The sequence below is a fragment of the Triticum urartu genome, chromosome 2A (genome assembly GCF_056163025.1).
Source record: "Triticum urartu cultivar PI428250 chromosome 2A, HENAU_Tu73, whole genome shotgun sequence".
Lineage (NCBI taxonomy): Eukaryota > Viridiplantae > Streptophyta > Magnoliopsida > Poales > Poaceae > Triticum > Triticum urartu.
Genome location: NC_141874.1, coordinates 44,854,107 through 44,872,231, shown reverse-complemented (window position 1 = coordinate 44,872,231; position 18,125 = coordinate 44,854,107).

The window sequence follows — 18,125 nt, the reverse complement described above, 5'->3', positions numbered from 1 at the left end:
GATTTGTTATGTTAGTTGCACAGTTTGCAGTAAATAACTGGCAAAAGCATGACTTCTTTTTGCTACAGAGTTTTTCTGACTTTTTCCCTTTTTGTTTTGTTGCAATGATCTGTAGGTTTCCGTTTCGCAAGGAGCTCTTTTCAGATTTTTCTGCACATAATTGGATGCTACATTTGAGAAGGAAAATCCAGGTGAAAGAAGAAAGAAGAATCGGAGGACAGATTATAGTTATATGTTTTTCATCGCCGTTTATGTTTCTAGTTTTGGTATATTTGAACATATTAATATGGTTTGCAATACGTGTGGGACCAGAATATATGCGTGGGACAAGATTATATGTGTGAATATGTTAATATGGTTTGTGGCTTCATTAGCCATAGACAAAAGTTCTTGTGTTTTTCCTGTTGCACTACAGATTTCTGGTTTTCGCTAGAATAGACGTCTCAATTGCCAGGATGCATCTTTCCACTTGGCCAACATACATATTCAGTTGGACATTCAATGTTTTTAGTTGGCTAGAATAGATGTCTCAGCTGGCCAGGTTGCATTTATTTTAGTTTTTGGCCAACATGCATGTTCAGTTGGACAGTTAATGCATTCAGTTGGCTAGAATAGATGTCTCAGTTGGCCAAGATACATTTTCTCAGTTTTTGGCCAACATGCATGTTTAGTTGGCCAGAAAACATGTTTTTTATTTGCACATATACTACAGTTTTTCCAAAGTGTTCACTCACAAACATGTATTGCCAAATATACATGTTTACTTGGCCAGGATACATGTTTAGTTGGCCAGGATACTTGTTTTTTAGTTGGCCAGAAAACACGTGGGGTACAATGCATGTTTTAGTTTTGGCTAGCATGCATGCCGAGTTGCCAGAATATAGGTTCAGTTTGGCTGGGATGCATGTTCAGTTGCACATTTATGAATTTTTCGTTACACATATCTATTGGGCAGTGAATTTTTTGTTCATTTTGCAAACAATAACTACAAGTTGGTAGAATGCATGTTTAGTTTTTGGCTACAATGCTTTGTTGAGTTGGCTTTAATCATATTTTAATTGGCCAGAGAACTTGTTTTTAGTTGGCTTGTTTAACACATCCAGGTGGTAGAAACTTGTTTGGCATGCATCAAGTAGTTTCTGGCATGTTTAACACATCCAGCAGTAACATCAAGTAGGCTGGTGTGATGTGCCAGATTCACCTCTTTTTTGAAGCGGATTCTCCATGGATCCATGGAGAAGGGGGTTTACATATGCATATGTAGTAGAAGAAAGGGGGAAGTGAAGAGGTGCAGAGAGGGCTTACCTGCTTTGATCTTACTGCCTGGTATGGCTCTGACCACCCTGCCCTTTAGATCTTGAAGCAGCTCCTTCTACTTTGGGGCTCCCATGGCGGCTGTGTAGGAGGAGGAAGAAGGGTTGGGGGCGATTTCTGTTGGATCTGCTTCTGGCGTGGAGAAGAAGAAGGCAGCGTGGGAGGGGCTGAGGCGTGGGTGCGAGCTGGGGACAGCTGGCTACGTGGGGCGTTTTCTGTTTGGTGGCCGGTCGATCGGTCGGTTCGATGGCCCTTCCTTTTCTGTTTCGTGGGGACAGGGGGTTCCTTTTTCAGCCGACCGCTCGGTTGCACTAGTGGGCAGCCGGCCGCCCACTAGACACGTCCTTTGGTTAATACTGGATTCATCATGGCACTTCAAATCCCACATTAGCATTTCCCCAACTTTCCTTCATCGTTTTTATTTTTCTTTATTTTCCCCTTTTTAGAAATGGAAGCTTTCTTTTAACTGGCTGCTGCTTCAACTGTCTGTTACAATATGAAAAACATAGCCAAATCAAAAAGCATAGCAGTGGTACCACACTACTGACACATGGATATAATTTTCTTTCGAAGTTTTCCTTTTTGCGAAGCAAAAATACAAAAGCTCACAAACACGTACATATCCTTTTGAGCACCTTGGAGAAACTGAACCGACGGATATTGAGATTGACGAAGTCATTATAAACGTCTTGCTGTCAAAGCTAATCATGTTAGTTATCTGTTTTTCCCCTTCCGCAAGGTAGGGTTTGTCTCCTCTCTGGCGACTCAGTCGCCCGCGAGTTTCCCCTACCGCTCGGATCTACTCCCTCCCGAGAGTGACTGGGCGATCGTCCTCCCGTCCGACCCTGCAACTCCTGGGAGTACGATGAACCCCTGGAGGACGCCATGTCGGGAACCAGTGCTGGCGGCGGCTCCAATGGGGCGCCGGATCTAGGTGACTTTCTGGAACAGCTCAACTTGGAAGATGAAACCTTTGACGATCTGGTGATCGATGAGGCGGATCTAGAGATCAATGATAGTGTAAGATGGCTCGCCCTTGCAAGGGTTCATACTGATAAATCCTTCAGTCAAGCGGCCTTCTACAAGGATATGCGTCCGGCATGGAATCCGGCACAGCGGGTTAGTTTTCGGCCTGTTGGCCCGAACCTTTTTGTGGTACGCGCATCCTGCTTGGGGGATTGGGAGCGTATGATGGATCAAGGACCTTGGCTCTTTCGGAATTGGCTTGTGTTGATGTGCCCTTATGATGGATTCACCAAAGTGGAAGAGGTGCCCATGGTTTTCATGCCAGTTTGGCTCCAGATCCACAAGATACCTAAGGGTTTCTGTAAGAAAAACATAGTAGAACATCTACTCAGGAACTCAGGAGATATACTGGAGATGAGATTAAATGGGAACACTCGTGGTGATTATATCCGGGTTAGGGTTCGTCATGATGTTCGTCGGACCCTAACAAAATTTGTTAGTATTGTGAGGGGAAAGGAGTGCCAAGTGTATCTGGTGCACTATGAGAAACTTGCACACTTCTGTAGCGTGTGTGGGCTCATTGGGCATGACTGCAAGGAGTGTGGCAATGGTGTTCATGATGAGAAAGATAAGAAGTTTGGCACCTGGTGTAGGATCGAAAGTATGTCTAGAGGGGGGGTGATTAGACTACTTGACCAAATAGAAACTTAACCTTTTCCCAATTTTAGTTCTTGGCAGATTTTAGCTATTGTAGGACAAGTCAAGCAATCATCACACAATTCAAGCAAGCATGCAAAGAGTATATTGGCAGCGGAAAGTAAAGCATGCAACTTGCAAGAATGTAAAGGGAAGGGTTTGGAGAATTCAAACGCAATTGGAGACACGGATGTTTTTCCCGTGGTTCGGATAGGTGGTGCTATCCTACATCCACGTTGATGGAGACTTCAACCCACAAAGGGTAACGGTTGCGCGAGTCCACAGAGGGCTCCACCCACAAAGGGTAACGGTTGCGCGAGTCCACAAAGGGCTCCACCCAAAAAGGGTCCACGAAGAAGCAACCACCCACAAAGGGTCCACGAAGAAGCAACCTTGTCTATCCCACCATGGCCATCGCCCACAAAGGACTTGTCTCACTAGCGGTAGATCTTCACGAAGTAGGCGATCTCCTTGCCCTTACAAACTCCTTGGTTCAACTCCACAATCTTGTCGGAGGCTCCCAAGTGACACCTAGCCAATCTAGGAGACACCACTCTCCAAGAAGTAATAAATGGTGTGTAGGTAATGAACTCCTTACTCTTGTGCTTCAAATGATAGTCTCCCCAACACTCAACTCTCTCTCATAGGATTTGGATTTTGTGGAAAGAAGATTTGAGTGGAAAGCAACTTGGGGAAGGCTAGAGATCAAGATTCATATGGTAGGAATGGAATATTTTGGTCTCAACACATGAGTAGGTGGTTCTCTCTCAGAACATATCAGTTGGAATTGTGTATGTGTTCTGATGGCTCTCTCCATGAATGAAGAGGAGGTGGAGGGGTATATATAGCCTCCACACAAAATCCAACCGTTACACACAGTTTTCCAATCTCGGTGGGACCGAATCAACAAACTCGGTCGGACCGAAAATGTAAACCTAGTGACCGTTAGAGATTTTCGGTGGGACTGACATGCAACTCGGTGGAACCGATATGGTTAGGGTTTGGGCATAACGTAATCTCAGTGAGACCGATTACACAAACTCGGTGAGACCGAATTTGGTAATTAGCTAACCAGAGAGTTGGCCAGGAAAACTCGATGGGACCGATTTGCTCTTTCGGTGAGACCGAAAAGTTACAAAAAGGAAACACTGAATTTACATTGCAATCTCGGTGGGACCGATCCGCTCTTTCGGTGAGACCGAAAAGTTACGAAAGGGAAACAGAGAGTTTGCAATCCCATCTCGGTGAGACCGAGATCCCTATAGGTAGAACCGAATTGCTAGGGTTTGGCAGTGGCTTATGACAGGTGAAACTCGGTGGCGCCGGATAGAAAGAATCGGTAGGACCGAGTTTGGCTTAGGGTTTATGTCATATGTGGATATGGGAAAGTAGTTGAGGGTTTTGGAGCATATCACTAAGCACATGAAGCAAGAGGCTCATTAAGCAACACCTCATCCCTCCTTTATAGTATTGGCTTTTCCTAAAGACTCAATGTGATCTTGGATCACTAAAATGTAAAATGAAGAGTCTTGAGCTTTTGAGCTTGAGCCAATCCTTTGTCCTTAGCATTTTGAGGGTTCCACTTTCACATCCATGCCATGCCAATCATTGAGCTTTCCTGAAATAATCATCTTGGAATAGCATTAGCTCAATGAGCTATATGTTGTTATGAATTACCAAAACCACCTAGGGATAGTTGCACTTTCAATCTCCCCCTTTTTGGTAATTGATGACAACATATAGATCAAAGCTTTGACAAATGATAATAAGCATGAAATATATCGTCGCTTTGAGAAGTATGTGATAAGTAAGAGCTCCCCCTAAATTTGTGCATATTTAAAATTTGCTTTGGACTGCAAATGCACAAAGAGTTAGAGTCATGGGTTACTCTTCCATGTCACATACATCTTGGTGGAGCGCTTAAAATGATAAGAATGAAATACATGCACTCATCACCAAGAATAGTGAATGATCACATAAGATAGATAAGATGATAATATTAAGCAAACATTAAGTGTAGCTTATGATCAAACACATGATCATCAATGTCTCACGAGCAATGACATAGTATCTCAAGCACTCAAAAGCAAATAAAGTTCGAAAAACCACCAAATAAAGCAAGAGAGAAAAAAGCAACTCTCTCTCTCTCGAAGCCTATGATCTATACATTTTTCTCCCCCTTTGGCAACAAGTTACCAAAAAGTTCCTAGAAAATGCATAGTGCTAGATCGACGCTCAGGCTTGATCTTCAGGTGGTGGTGGAGTCCGGATCACTCCAAGGACGAAGGCTTCTGTAGACGCTGAAGTAGACGCTGGAATTGGAGCTGAAGTAGACGCTGGAGCAGGTTGGGCTGGTGCTACGGCTGGAGCTGAGGCAGTTGCTCTTGTGTCAGGAACTGGCACTGCAGACGACCTCGGACCTCGTGGCACTCTGGCAAAGGCATCAGTGGTTGTCTTCCCTTTCCTCTCCTGCATATCATCTTGGAGCTGCTCCACTGCAGTCTGAATCTCTGTCACCTTGACATCCAAGTCATAGAACTTTTGTTCCATGATTCTCTCTAGGCTTGCCTGGTTCTGAGTTAGGGTGGCTAGTCCTTTCTCAATCCGCAGGGTGGATGCAATCAGGTAACCAAGCTGCTCTTGTTTGGTTTTCAAGAAGTACTCAGATGCCTCCTCTTGAGTTGGCATCTTGGCAGCTTTCTCCTTCCTTGCCTTCTCCTTCTTGGCTTATGCTTGGGCAGATGATGGCTCATTCTCAGTCATCACAACTTGATTGTCCTCAAAATCTGGACGGATGGGCAGGTGTTCCTTGTCCAATAAGTATATGCCCGTGCCCATCTTGGAGTTAATGAGCTCCTGAATTTGTGGGGCATACCCACAGCCCCTCTTCTGGTCTGCTGCTGTCCTCTTGATTGTCTCTACCATGAGGCTCATCACCTTGAACTTCTGTGGCACATCAAATACATGTAGAAAGTTGATTGCATGGCCTCTGATCATCTTGTGATCACCTGACTTGGGCAAGAGAGTGTGCCTCAGTATCCAATTTATAGTTGGCAGCCCTGACAGAAGATAATGCACTGAGCCAAATTTGAAAGTGTCAAGTGCCTCGTTTGGAATCTCCTTGTACATGTTGGACATTGAGTTATGATCCATCTTTTTCTTGGCATAGACGTCCAAGTCATCCTCATGCTCCTCTGGGGCATTGATGAGCTGTGCCCACTCAGCAATAGTAGATTGGTACCTCGTACCTTCAGACATCCATGTAATCCTTCCATCTGGGTAAAAATGTGCTGTGGAGTAGAATTGCATAATGAGTTCCTCGTTCCACTTTGTGAGCTTCTGCCCAACAAAGTCTGCAACTCCACAAGCACTAAAGCTGTCTTGCACTCCAGGATAGTGCTCTTCGTTGTCCTTGATGTATTGCCAGTCAACCCATCTCATATCATAGACTATTGGCTTCTTATCAAGTAGCACTGTCTCATAGAAGTCCTGCTGTTCCTTGGTGTGAAATCTGTAGTCAACAGCAGTCCTCCTCCTTGAAGCATACGGGTCTGCTTCTCTCCACTTCCTCAGCCCTGAGTCTCTCCTGAGCTTCATATCCTCAGCCACAGGATGAGCATCATTGTGGTCTGGGATCTTGGGCTTGAGTTTTCTGAGAACTTGCTCTTCATCATCTTCTTCTGCAGCTTCAGGCACTGGGGCCTTGTTCTTCTCAGCAGCAGGTATGCTCCTTGTATTTCTCTTTGGTGCAGACTTGGGCTTGGAGGCAGCTTTGGGTGCTTCTTTGGGCTTAGATGTGGCAGCCCCTGTCCTGATAGCATCACCCATAAGCTTAGGTGCCTTAGGTGCTGGTGCAGCAACCTCTTCTTCCTCTTCCTCTTCCATGATGGAAGCCTTTCCAAGCACTCTGGCTACGGTCTTCTTGACCCTTTCCTTCCTTTTCTTGCCTTCAGCAGCAACTGGCTCTATGGGAGTGGACTTGTCAGGAATCCTGGTTGAAGCTCTGGCCTTTGGCATAGGCTGCCTGCCTGCTGGCCTTCTGATTTTCATCCCTGGCTTTGTGCCTTGTGCTGAGCCATGTTCCTTCTCAAGCACTACTCTCTTTGATGTGGCTTCCTCCTCTGCCACATAATCTTCATCCTCAGAATCTGAAGTTCTTTTCTTCCTTTGTCTGGTGGCAGCTTTTGGCAAATTGCTAGGAGTACTTCTGCTGCCATCATCTGAAGAGCTGGAGGGACTAGTGCCCTCACTCATGTGCACCTGCTGTTCTGACACATTCTGGCTGTCACTCTGGTCTGACATGATGAACAAGCTGACTGCTGACCCTGTGAACAGTTTATAGATGAGGTAGAATAGATGAGCATCACAAAATGCAGAGATTTTTGCAAAAGAATGATCCAAAAACTTAGTTTTAGTTTCCCACTGAAATCATCTCGGATCTACCGATTTTTAAACTCAGTGATACCGAAGCAGTTTTGGAACCTAAACTAGTGAACTCGGTCAGACCGAGTCACAGTTCGGTGGCACCGAGACTGCTAGGGTTTCACAAAGTTCCAAAATCGGTCACACCGATAAGTAATTCTCGGTCAGACCGAGTCTCACTTGTGCAATGGCATAAGCCAAATTGGTGGGACCGAGTTTTTCAACTCGGTGGGTCTGAGATGGTTTCGGCGGAAACCTAACCCTAAAATTTTCGAATCAAAACTAATCTACGAGCGCATTGACTGGATAGGAGTGTTTCAATCGTGTCAAGAATCATGATGATCACAATGTGCTAAGAATCAGACGGGGAATAGCACAAAGATCGAGTCCATACCCTAGTTCGGCGGAGACTCGCTACGGCGGCAACGGCGGGGTAGAATTCCATTGACGGCGATGGAGACCAGCGACTGGAGGCGGCTGGCGGCGAGGAGACGATCCGGAGACCAAGTTGGCAGAGCAGGCTATCGCGCGGGTGAAGGGGTTCGGAGAAATTTCCAAATTTTTGCCCGTGACTATATATAGCCCGGCCCTGTTGGTGTGACCGAGTGGAACAACTTGGTGTGACCGAAAGGTTCAAATCGGTTGCACCGAGATCGAAAACCTAGATCAACTTAATGATATCGGTAGGATCGAAAGTGGGGTATCGGTCAGACCGAGAATCATAAAGAGGTTTTGGAAGTTTAAGTCTATGACGAATCGGGGACTCCGAGCGCTCCTCACACAGAGTGGTTCGAATCTGACTTGATCAAATTTTGTGATGTAGCATGAATAGGGTTTGAGACGAGAAAAGCATAGATAGCTAGAGGTGGTTCTTAGGCACTCTTGTCCATCCACTTGGAAAAAGGAAATAAAACCAAACAATCAAAACAACAAGTGGATGTCCTCGAATGAGTAAAATATGCAACCAGCATGCTCACACAATAAGATGGCAAATGAAATATGTGACAAGGCATGCACAACCAATTCTAGCATCTATCAAGCAATTTGCGATGACAAGGTCATCTATATATGAGTATATTTACTTAGGAGTCAAGTGAGAACACTTGATCATAGGTCATACTCATCGTTTAAGCTCAAGTGGGGTTATCACTTTTACATAAAGCATTGTTGTGTTCACATCTTTAGAGTTGCTTTAGCTCAAGTCTTAGAGTAAAGCTCCCCCTAGATGTGATATCCCCCCTAAGAGGGATGAACTAACCTCGGGTTTTGTCGATGATGACTTCATGTAGATGTTGAAGATGTGGATGCTCAATGTTGATGTAGATCACTTGGAGCTATCCATTTGAGTGAATTGCACTTTCAATACCTACATGGGTTAGTCCCACAAGGAACAAACAAGGATATCCATAGACATAGAGTGATGCACACATAAGATGATGTCCATGAAAACTTTTAGGTTACCTTGTCCCTTGTCTTACCAACAAGAGGGTTTGTGACTCCTTGAACTAGTGCAAGATGTGGAAGTTGATTGCACTTGTTCTTGCCAAAATGATAAGAGTGAAGTATGTTGGCGGAGTCACCCTCAAGAACTCTCTAGTTCTTCTTCTTTTGGATCCACACCATCTTGATGGGAATCCTTGGAGTTGTAGTCGTACTTGATGAAGTGGAACTTGAAGTAGTCCTGGGAATCCACTTGACTAAGGTCTTAGGAGCTTCTTCAAATGCATCAATTTCCTCTTGAAGCTTGTCCTTGCCTTTTTGCTTGTAGTCTTGTGGTGGAAGATCATCTTGAGCTTGTGTCCCCTTGAAAGAAGTATCATACTTCTCTTGTTGAGGAACAAACTTTGTCTTGGTGTATTGATCTTGTTCCCACTCAACTCCATTGGCATTGAACTTTCGTTCAAAACCAACACCTTGATTCTTCCGGTGCATTCCTTGCTTGCGCACAATTTCCTCGAATTGCTTACTCCCGGCAAGGCTTTTGTACACTCCTTTCTCTATAATTCCCTTCAATAAGCTATTTTCTTGCTCAAGTGTAACTTGGCTAAGAGAATCATTAGTGGAATCAAGAGAACTACTAGAAGCAACAATATTGGATTTAGCATGATCATTGTTACTGCTAGAGGAAGAATCTTTCTTGTTCTTGTTACTAGACTTGACTTGAGGCATGTAAGTGGATAAGAGTAAACGCTTGGCAATGTAAGAAGAACTTTTCTTTCGGAGATCATCATTGATTGCTTTTAAGAACTCATGCTCTTGCTCAAGATTGAGCTTTTCAAAGCGTAATTTCTCATGAGCTCTTAAAAGTTTTCGATGATCTTCGAAGATAGTTTCATGAGCTAACTTAAGAGTGTTTAGTTCTTTAGTTAGAGCCTCAATCTTCTCCTTATCATTGTCATTCGTTTTATCTTGATTAGCATGATTAATTGATGTTTCATCATAGTATTCATCACTAGAGTTGTCAACAAGCAAATCATCACCTAACAAGTCATCTTCATCACTATTGAAATCAACATACTCGGGGTGTGTTACCTTAGGACCTTTGGCCATGAAGCATCTTCCAATTCCTTCATTTGGTGAGTCAAATATGTCGTAGGAGTTGGTTGACACAAGTGCTAAACCAGCAACACCTTCATCTTGAGTATCTTCAGAGTCGGAGTGATAACTTCTCTCGAAGTGGCTATCGGAGTCGGAGCCGGATACCCATTCACCAACATGAGCTTGATGTCTTCGTTTTGTGTAGCTCCTTGATGATTTTTCCTTCCTTTCCGAATCCTTGCTTCTCCGTGAATATCTTCGTTCATAACTATCATCTCTACTCCTTCTCTCTCTTGGTGGTGATTCTTTGCTTCTTCTTTTTGGAGAATCTTCTCTTCTCTTGTAGGGAGCCGTACACTCATTGGAATAGTGTCCGGGTCTTCCACAACTGTAGCAGTTTCGCTCTCGACTAGAAGATCTTTTGTCATTGTAGGACCTTGACTTGAAGCTTCTGTCTTTGCTTCTACTCTTGTAGAACTTGTTGAAGTTCTTCACCATTAAGCTCAATTCTTCATTGAAGTTTTGTTTCTCACTTGATGATGTAGGGGCTTCACATGAGGTTTTGTAGGCACCACTTGATTTGTTGTGAAGTTCCTCTTTATCCTTAAGTGACATCTCATGAGCAACAATTCTTCCAATCACCTCCGTTGGCTTGAGATCTTTGTAATTGGGCATCATTTGGATCAATGTGCACACGGTATCATATTTTCCATCCAAGGCTCTTAGAATCTTCTTGATGATGAATCTATCGGTCATCTCTTCACTTCCTAAGCCGGCAATCTCATTTGTGATGAGAGCAAGCCTAGAGTACATTTCAGCGACACCTTCACCATCCTTCATCTTGAACTTGTCAAGTTGACTTTGAAGCACATCCAACTTGGATTCCTTGACGGAGTCGGTACCTTCATGCATATCAATCAAAGTGTCCCAAATTTCCTTTGCATTCTCAAGATGGCTGATTTTGTTGAATTCTTCGGGGCACAATCCGTTGAAGAGAATATCACAAGCTTGAGCATTGTATTGCAACATCTTCAACTCTTCCACGGTAGCTTCACGGTTTGGTTCTTTCCCATCAAAGAAGTCACCTTGCAAACCAACACACACAATAGCCCAAACGGCGGGGTTATGTCCAAGAATAAGCATTTTCATTTTATGCTTCCAACTAGCAAAATTAGTACCATCAAAGTAAGGACCTCTACGGTGATAATTTCCCTCGCTAGACGCCATACTCTCCTAGGTTGTGAAACCAAGGCTATGACCACCAAAAGCTATGGAGATCAAAGCAAATGGAGACCAAAGCTCTGATACCACTTGTAGGATCGAAAGTATGTCTAGAGGGGGGGGGTGATTAGACTACTTGACCAAATAAAAACTTAACCTTTTCCCAATTTTAGTTCTTGGCAGATTTTAGCTATTGTAGGACAAGTCAAGCAATCATCACACAATTCAAGCAAGCATGCAAAGAGTATATTGGCAGCGGAAAGTAAAGCATGCAACTTGCAAGAATGTAAAGGGAAGGGTTTGGAGAATTCAAACGCAATTGGAGACACGGATGTTTTTCCCGTGGTTCGGATAGGTGGTGCTATCCTACATCCACGTTGATGGAGACTTCAACCCACAAAGGGTAACGGTTGCGTGAGTCCACGGAGGGCTCCACCCACAAAGGGTAACGGTTGCGCGAGTCCATAAAGGGCTCCACCCACAAAGGGTCCACAAAGAAGCAACCACCCACAAAGGGTCCACGAAGAAGCAACCTTGTCTATCCCACCATGGCCATCGCCCACAAAGGACTTGTCTCACTAGCGGTAGATCTTCACGAAGTAGGCGATCTCCTTGCCCTTACAAACTCCTTGGTTCAACTCCACAATCTTGTCGGAGGCTCCCAAGTGACACCTAGCCAATCTAGGAGACACCACTCTCCAAGAAGTAACAAATGGTGTGTAGGTAATGAACTCCTTGCTCTTGTGCTTCAAATGATAGTCTCCCCAACACTCAACTCTCTCTCATAGGATTTGGATTTTGTGGAAAGAAGATTTGAGTGGAAAGCAACTTGGGGAAGGCTAGAGATCAAGATTCATATGGTAGGAATGGAATATCTTGGTCTCAACACATGAGTAGGTGGTTCTCTCTCAGAACATATGAGTTGGAATTGTGTATGTGTTCTGATGGCTCTCTCCACGAATGAAGAGGAGGTGGAGGGGTATATATAGCCTCCACACAAAATCCAACCGTTACACACAGTTTTCCAATCTCGGTGGGACCGAATCAACAAACTCGGTCGGACCGAAAATGTAAACCTAGTGACCGTTAGAGATTTTCGGTGGGACTGACATGCAACTCGGTGGAACCGATATGGTTAGGGTTTGGGCATAACGTAATCTCGGTGAGACCGATTACACAAACTCGGTGAGACCGAATTTGGTAATTAGCTAACCAGAGAGTTGGTCAGGCAAACTCGGTGGGACCGATTTGCTCTTTCGGTGAGACCGAAAAGTTACAAAAAGGAAACACTGAATTTACATTGCAATCTCGGTGGGACCGATCCGCTCTTTCGGTGAGACCGAAAAGTTACGGAAGGGAAACAGAGAGTTTGCAATCCCATCTCGGTGAGACCGAGATCCCTATCGGTAGAACCGAATTGCTAGGGTTTGGCAGTGGCTTATGACAGGTGAAACTCGGTGGCGCCGGATAGAAAGAATCGGTAGGACCGAGTTTGGCTTAGGGTTTAGGTCATATGTGGATATGGGAAAGTAGTTGAGGGTTTTGGAGCATATTGTTGGGTTTCGTAGTAATTTCAAAAAATTTCCTACGCACACGCAAGATCATGTGATGCATAGCAACGAGAGGGGAGAGTGTTGTCTACGTACCCACGCAGACTGACTGCGGAAGCGTTGATGCAACGTAGAGGAAGTAGTCGTACGTCTTCACGATCCAACCGATCAAGCACCGAAACTACGGCACCTCCGAGTTTGAGCACACGTTCAGCTCGATGACGATCCCCGGACTCTGATCCAGCAAAGTGTCGGGGAAGAGTTCCGTCAGCACGATGGCGTGGTGACGATCTTGATGTACTACAGCAGCAGGGCTTCGCCTAAACTCCGCTACAGTATTATCGAGGACTATGGTGGCTGGGGGCACCGCACACGGCTAAGGAATAGATCACGTGGATCAACTTGTGTGTTTCTAGGGTGCCTCTGCCTCAGTATATAAAGGAGCCAAGGGGGAGGGGGCACCGGCCAGGAGGAGGGCGCAGGAGGAGTCCTACTCCTTCCGGGAGTAGGACTCCCCCCCAATCCTAGTTGGACTAGGATTCCCCGAGGGGAAAGAGGGAGAGGGGGGCCGGCCACCTTCTCCTAGTCCTAATAGGACTAGGGGAGGGGGGAGGTGTGCAGCCACCTTGGGCAGCCCCTTTCTCCTTTCCACTAAAGCCCATTAAGGCCCATATGGCTCCCGGGGGGTTCCGGTAACCTCCCGGTACTCCGGTAAAATCCCGATTTCACCCGGAACACTTCCGATATCCAAACATAGGCTTCCAATATATCAATCTTTACGTCTCGACCATTTCGAGACTCCTCGTCATGTCCGTGATCACATCCGGGACTCCGAACAACCTTCGGTACATCAAAATGCATAAACTCATAATATAACTGTCATCGTAACCTTAAGCGTGCGGACCCTACGGGTTCGAGAACAATGTAGACATGACGGAGACACGTCTCCGGTCAATAACCAATAGCGGGACCTGGATGCCCATATTGGCTCCTACATATTCTACGAAGATCTTTATCGGTCAGACCGCATAACAACATACGTTGTTCCCTTTGTCATCGGTATGTTACTTGCCCGAGATTCGATCGTCGGTATCCAATACCTAGTTCAATCTCGTTACCGGCAAGTCTCTTTACTCGTTCCGTAATACATCATCCCGCAACTAACTCATTTAGTTGCAATGCTTGCAAGGCTTAAGTGATGTGCATTACCGAGAGGGCCCAGAGATACCTCTCCGACAATCGGAGTGACAAAACCTAATCTCGAAATACGCCAACCCAACATGTACCTTTGGAGACACCTGTAGTACTCCTTTATAATCACCCAGTTACGTTGCGACGTTTGGTAGTACCCAAAGTGTTCCTCCGGTAAACGGGAGTTGCATAATCTCATAGTTATAGGAACACGTATAAGTCATGAAGAAAGCAATAGCAACATACTAAACGATCGGGTGCTAAGCTAATGGAATGGGTCATGTCAATCAGATCATTCAACTAATGATGTGACCTCGTTAATCAAATAACAACTCTTTGTTCATGGTTAGGAAACATAACCATCTTTGATTAATGAGCTAGTCAAGTAGAGGCATACTAGTGACGTTTAGTTTGTCTATGTATTCACACAAGTATTATGTTTCCTGATAATACAATTCTAGCATGAATAATAAACATTTATCATGATATAAGGAAATAAAATAATAACATTATTATTGCCTCTAGGGCATATTTCCTTTAGTCTCCCACTTGCACTAGAGTCAGTAATCTAGATTACACGGTAATGATTCTAACACCCATGGAGCTTTGGTGCTGATCATGTTTTGCTCGTGGAAGAGGCTTAGTCAACGGGTCTGCAACATTCAGATCCGTATGTATCTTGCAAATCTCTATGTCTCCCACCTGGACTAGATCCCGGATGGAATTGAAGCGTCTCTTGATGTACTTGGTTCTCTTGTGAAATCTGGATTCCTTTGCCAAGGCAATTGCACCAGTATTGTCAGTAAAGATTTTCATTGGACCCGATGCACTAGGTATGACACCTAGATCGGATATGAACTCCTTCATCCAGACTCCTTCATTTGCTGCTTCCGAAGCAGCTATGTACTCCGCTTCACATGTAGATCCCGCCACAACGCTTTGTTTAGAACTGCACCAACTGACAGCTCCACCGTTTAATGTAGACACGTATCCGGTTTGCGATTTAGAATCGTCCGGATTAGTGTCAAAGCTTGCATCAACGTAACCTTTTACGGTGAGATCTTTGTCACCTCCATATACGAGAAACATATCCTTAGTCCTTTTCAGGTATTTCAGGATATTCTTGACCGCTGTCCAGTGATCCACTCCTGGATTACTTTGGTACCTCCCTGCTAGAATTATAGCAAGACACACATCAGGTCTGGTACACAGCATTGCATACATGATAGAGCCTATGGCTGAAGCATAGGGGACATCTTTCATTTTCTCTCTATCTTCTGCATTGGTCGGGCATTGAGTCTGACTCAATTTCACACCTTGTAACACAGGCAAGAACCCTTTCTTTGCTTGATCCATTTTGAACTTCTTCAAAATCTTGTCAAGGTATGTGCTTTGTGAAAGTCCAATTAAGCGTCTTGATCTATCTCTATAGATCTTAATGCCTAATATGTAAGCTGCTTCACCGAGGTCTTTCATCGAAAAACTCTTATTCAAGTATCCCTTTATGCTATCCAGAAATTCTATATCATTTCCAATCAGCAATATGTCATCCACATATAATATCAGAAATGCTACAGAGCTCCCACTCACTTTCTTGTAAATACAGGCTTCTCCAAAAGTCTGTATAAAATCAAATGATTTGATCACACTATCAAAACGTTTATTCCAACTCCGAGAGGCTTGCACCAGTCCATAAATGGATCGCTGGAGCTTGCACACTTTGGAAGCTCCCTTTGGATCGACAAAACCTTTCGGTTGCATCATATACAACTCTTCTTCCAGAAATCCATTCAGGAATGCAGTTTTGACATCCATCTGCCAAATTTCATAATCATAAAATGCAGCAATTGCTAACATGATTCGGACAGACTTAAGCATCGCTACGGGTGAGAAGGTCTCATCGTAGTCAACCCCTTGAACTTGTCGAAAACCTTTTGCGACAAGTCGAGCTTTGTAGACAGTAACATTACCATCAGCGTCAGTCTTCTTCTTGAAGATCCATTTATTCTCAATTGCTTGCCGATCATCGGGCAAGTCAACCAAAGTCCATACTTTGTTCTCATACATGGATCCCATCTCAGATTTCATGGCTTCAAGCCACTTTGCGGAATCTGGGCTCACCATCGCTTCTTCATAGTTCGTAGGTTCATCATGATCTAGTAGCATGACTTCCAGAACAGGATTACCGTGCCACTCTGGTGCGGATCTCGCTCTGGTCGATCTACGAGGTTCAGTAGTATCTTGACCTGAAGTTTCATGATCAACATCATTAGCTTCCTCACTAATTGGTATAGATGTCGCAGAAACAGTTTTTTGTGATGTACTATTTTCCAATAAGGGAGCAGGTATAGTTACCTCGTCAAGTTCTACTTTCCTCCCACTCACTTCTTTCGAGAGAAACTCCTTCTCTAGAAAGGATCCATTCTTAGCAACGAATGTCTTGCCTTCGGATCTGTGATAGAAGGTGTACCCAACAGTCTCCTTTAGGTATCCTATGAAGACACATTTCTCCGATTTGGGTTTGAGCTTATCAGGTTGAAGCTTTTTCACATAAGCATCGCAGCCCCAAACTTTAAGAAACGACAACTTTGGTTTCTTGCCAAACCATAGTTCATAAGGCGTCGTCTCAACGGATTTTGATGGTGCCCTATTTAATGTGAATGCGGCCGTCTCTAAAGCATAACCCCAAAACGATAGCGGTAAATCAGTAAGAGACATCATAGATCACACCATATCTAGTAAAGTACGATTACGACGTTCGGACACACCATTATGCTGTGGTGTTCCGGGTGGCGTGAGTTGCGAAACTATTCCACAATTTTTCAAATGTACACCAAACTCGTAACTCAAATATTCTCCTCCACGATCAGATCGTAGAAACTTTATTTTCTTGTTACGATGATTTTCAACTTCACTCTGAAACTCTTTGAACTTTTCAAATGTTTCAGACTTATGTTTCATTAAGTAGATATATCCATATCTGCTTAAGTCATCTGTGAAGGTGAGAAAATAACGATATCCACCACGAGCCTCAATATTCATCGGACCACATACATCGGTATGTATGATTTCCAACAAATCTGTTGCTCTCTCCATAGTACCGGAGAACGGTGTTTTAGTCATCTTGCCCATGAGGCACGGTTCGCAAGTACCAAGTGATTCATAATCAAGTGGTTCCAAAAGTCCATCAGTATGGAGTTTCTTACATGCGTTTTACACCGATATGACCTAAACAACAGTGCCACAAATAAGTTGCACTTTCATTATCAACTCTGCATCTTTTGGCTTCAACATTATGAATATGTGTATCACTACTATCGAGATTCATCAAAAATAGACCACTCTTAAAAGGTGCATGACCATAAAAGATATTACTCATATAAATAGAACAACCATTATTCTCTGATTTAAATGAATAACCGTCTCGCATTAAACAAGATCCAGATATAATGTTCATGCTCAACGCTGGCACCAAATAACAATTATTTAGGTCTAATATTAATCCCGAAGGTAGATGTAGAGGTAGCGTGCCGACCGCGGTCACATCGACTTTGGAACCGTTTCCCACGCGCATCGTCACCTTGTCCTTTGCCAGTGCCCGCTTATTCCGTAGTCCCTGTTTCGAGTTGCAGATATTAGCAACAGAACCAGTATCAAATACCCAGGTGCTACTGCGAGCTCTAGTAAGGTACACATCAATAACATGTATATCACATATACCTTTGTTCACCTTGCCATCCTTCTTATCCGCCAAATACTTGGGGCAGTTCCGCTTCCAGTGACCAGTCTGCTTGCAGTAGAAGCACTCAGTTTCAGGCTTAGGTCCAGACTTGGGTTTCTTCTCCTGAGCAGCAACTTGTTTGCCGTTCTTCTTGAAGTTCCCCTTCTTCTTCCCTTTGCCCTTTTTCTTGAAACTAGTGGTCTTGTTAACCATCAACACTTGATGCTCCTTCTTGATTTCTACCTCCGCAGCTTTCAGCATCGCGAAGAGCTCGAGAATAGTCTTGTTCATCCCTTGCATATTATAGTTCATCACGAAGCTCTTGTAGCTTGGTGGCAGTGATTGGAGAATTCTGTCAATGACACAATCATCTGGAAGATTAACTCCCATCTGAATCAAGTGATTATTATACCCAGACATTTTGAGTATATGCTCACTGACAGAACTGTTCTCCTCCATCTTGCAGCTATAGAACTTATTGGAGACTTCATATCTCTCAATCCGGG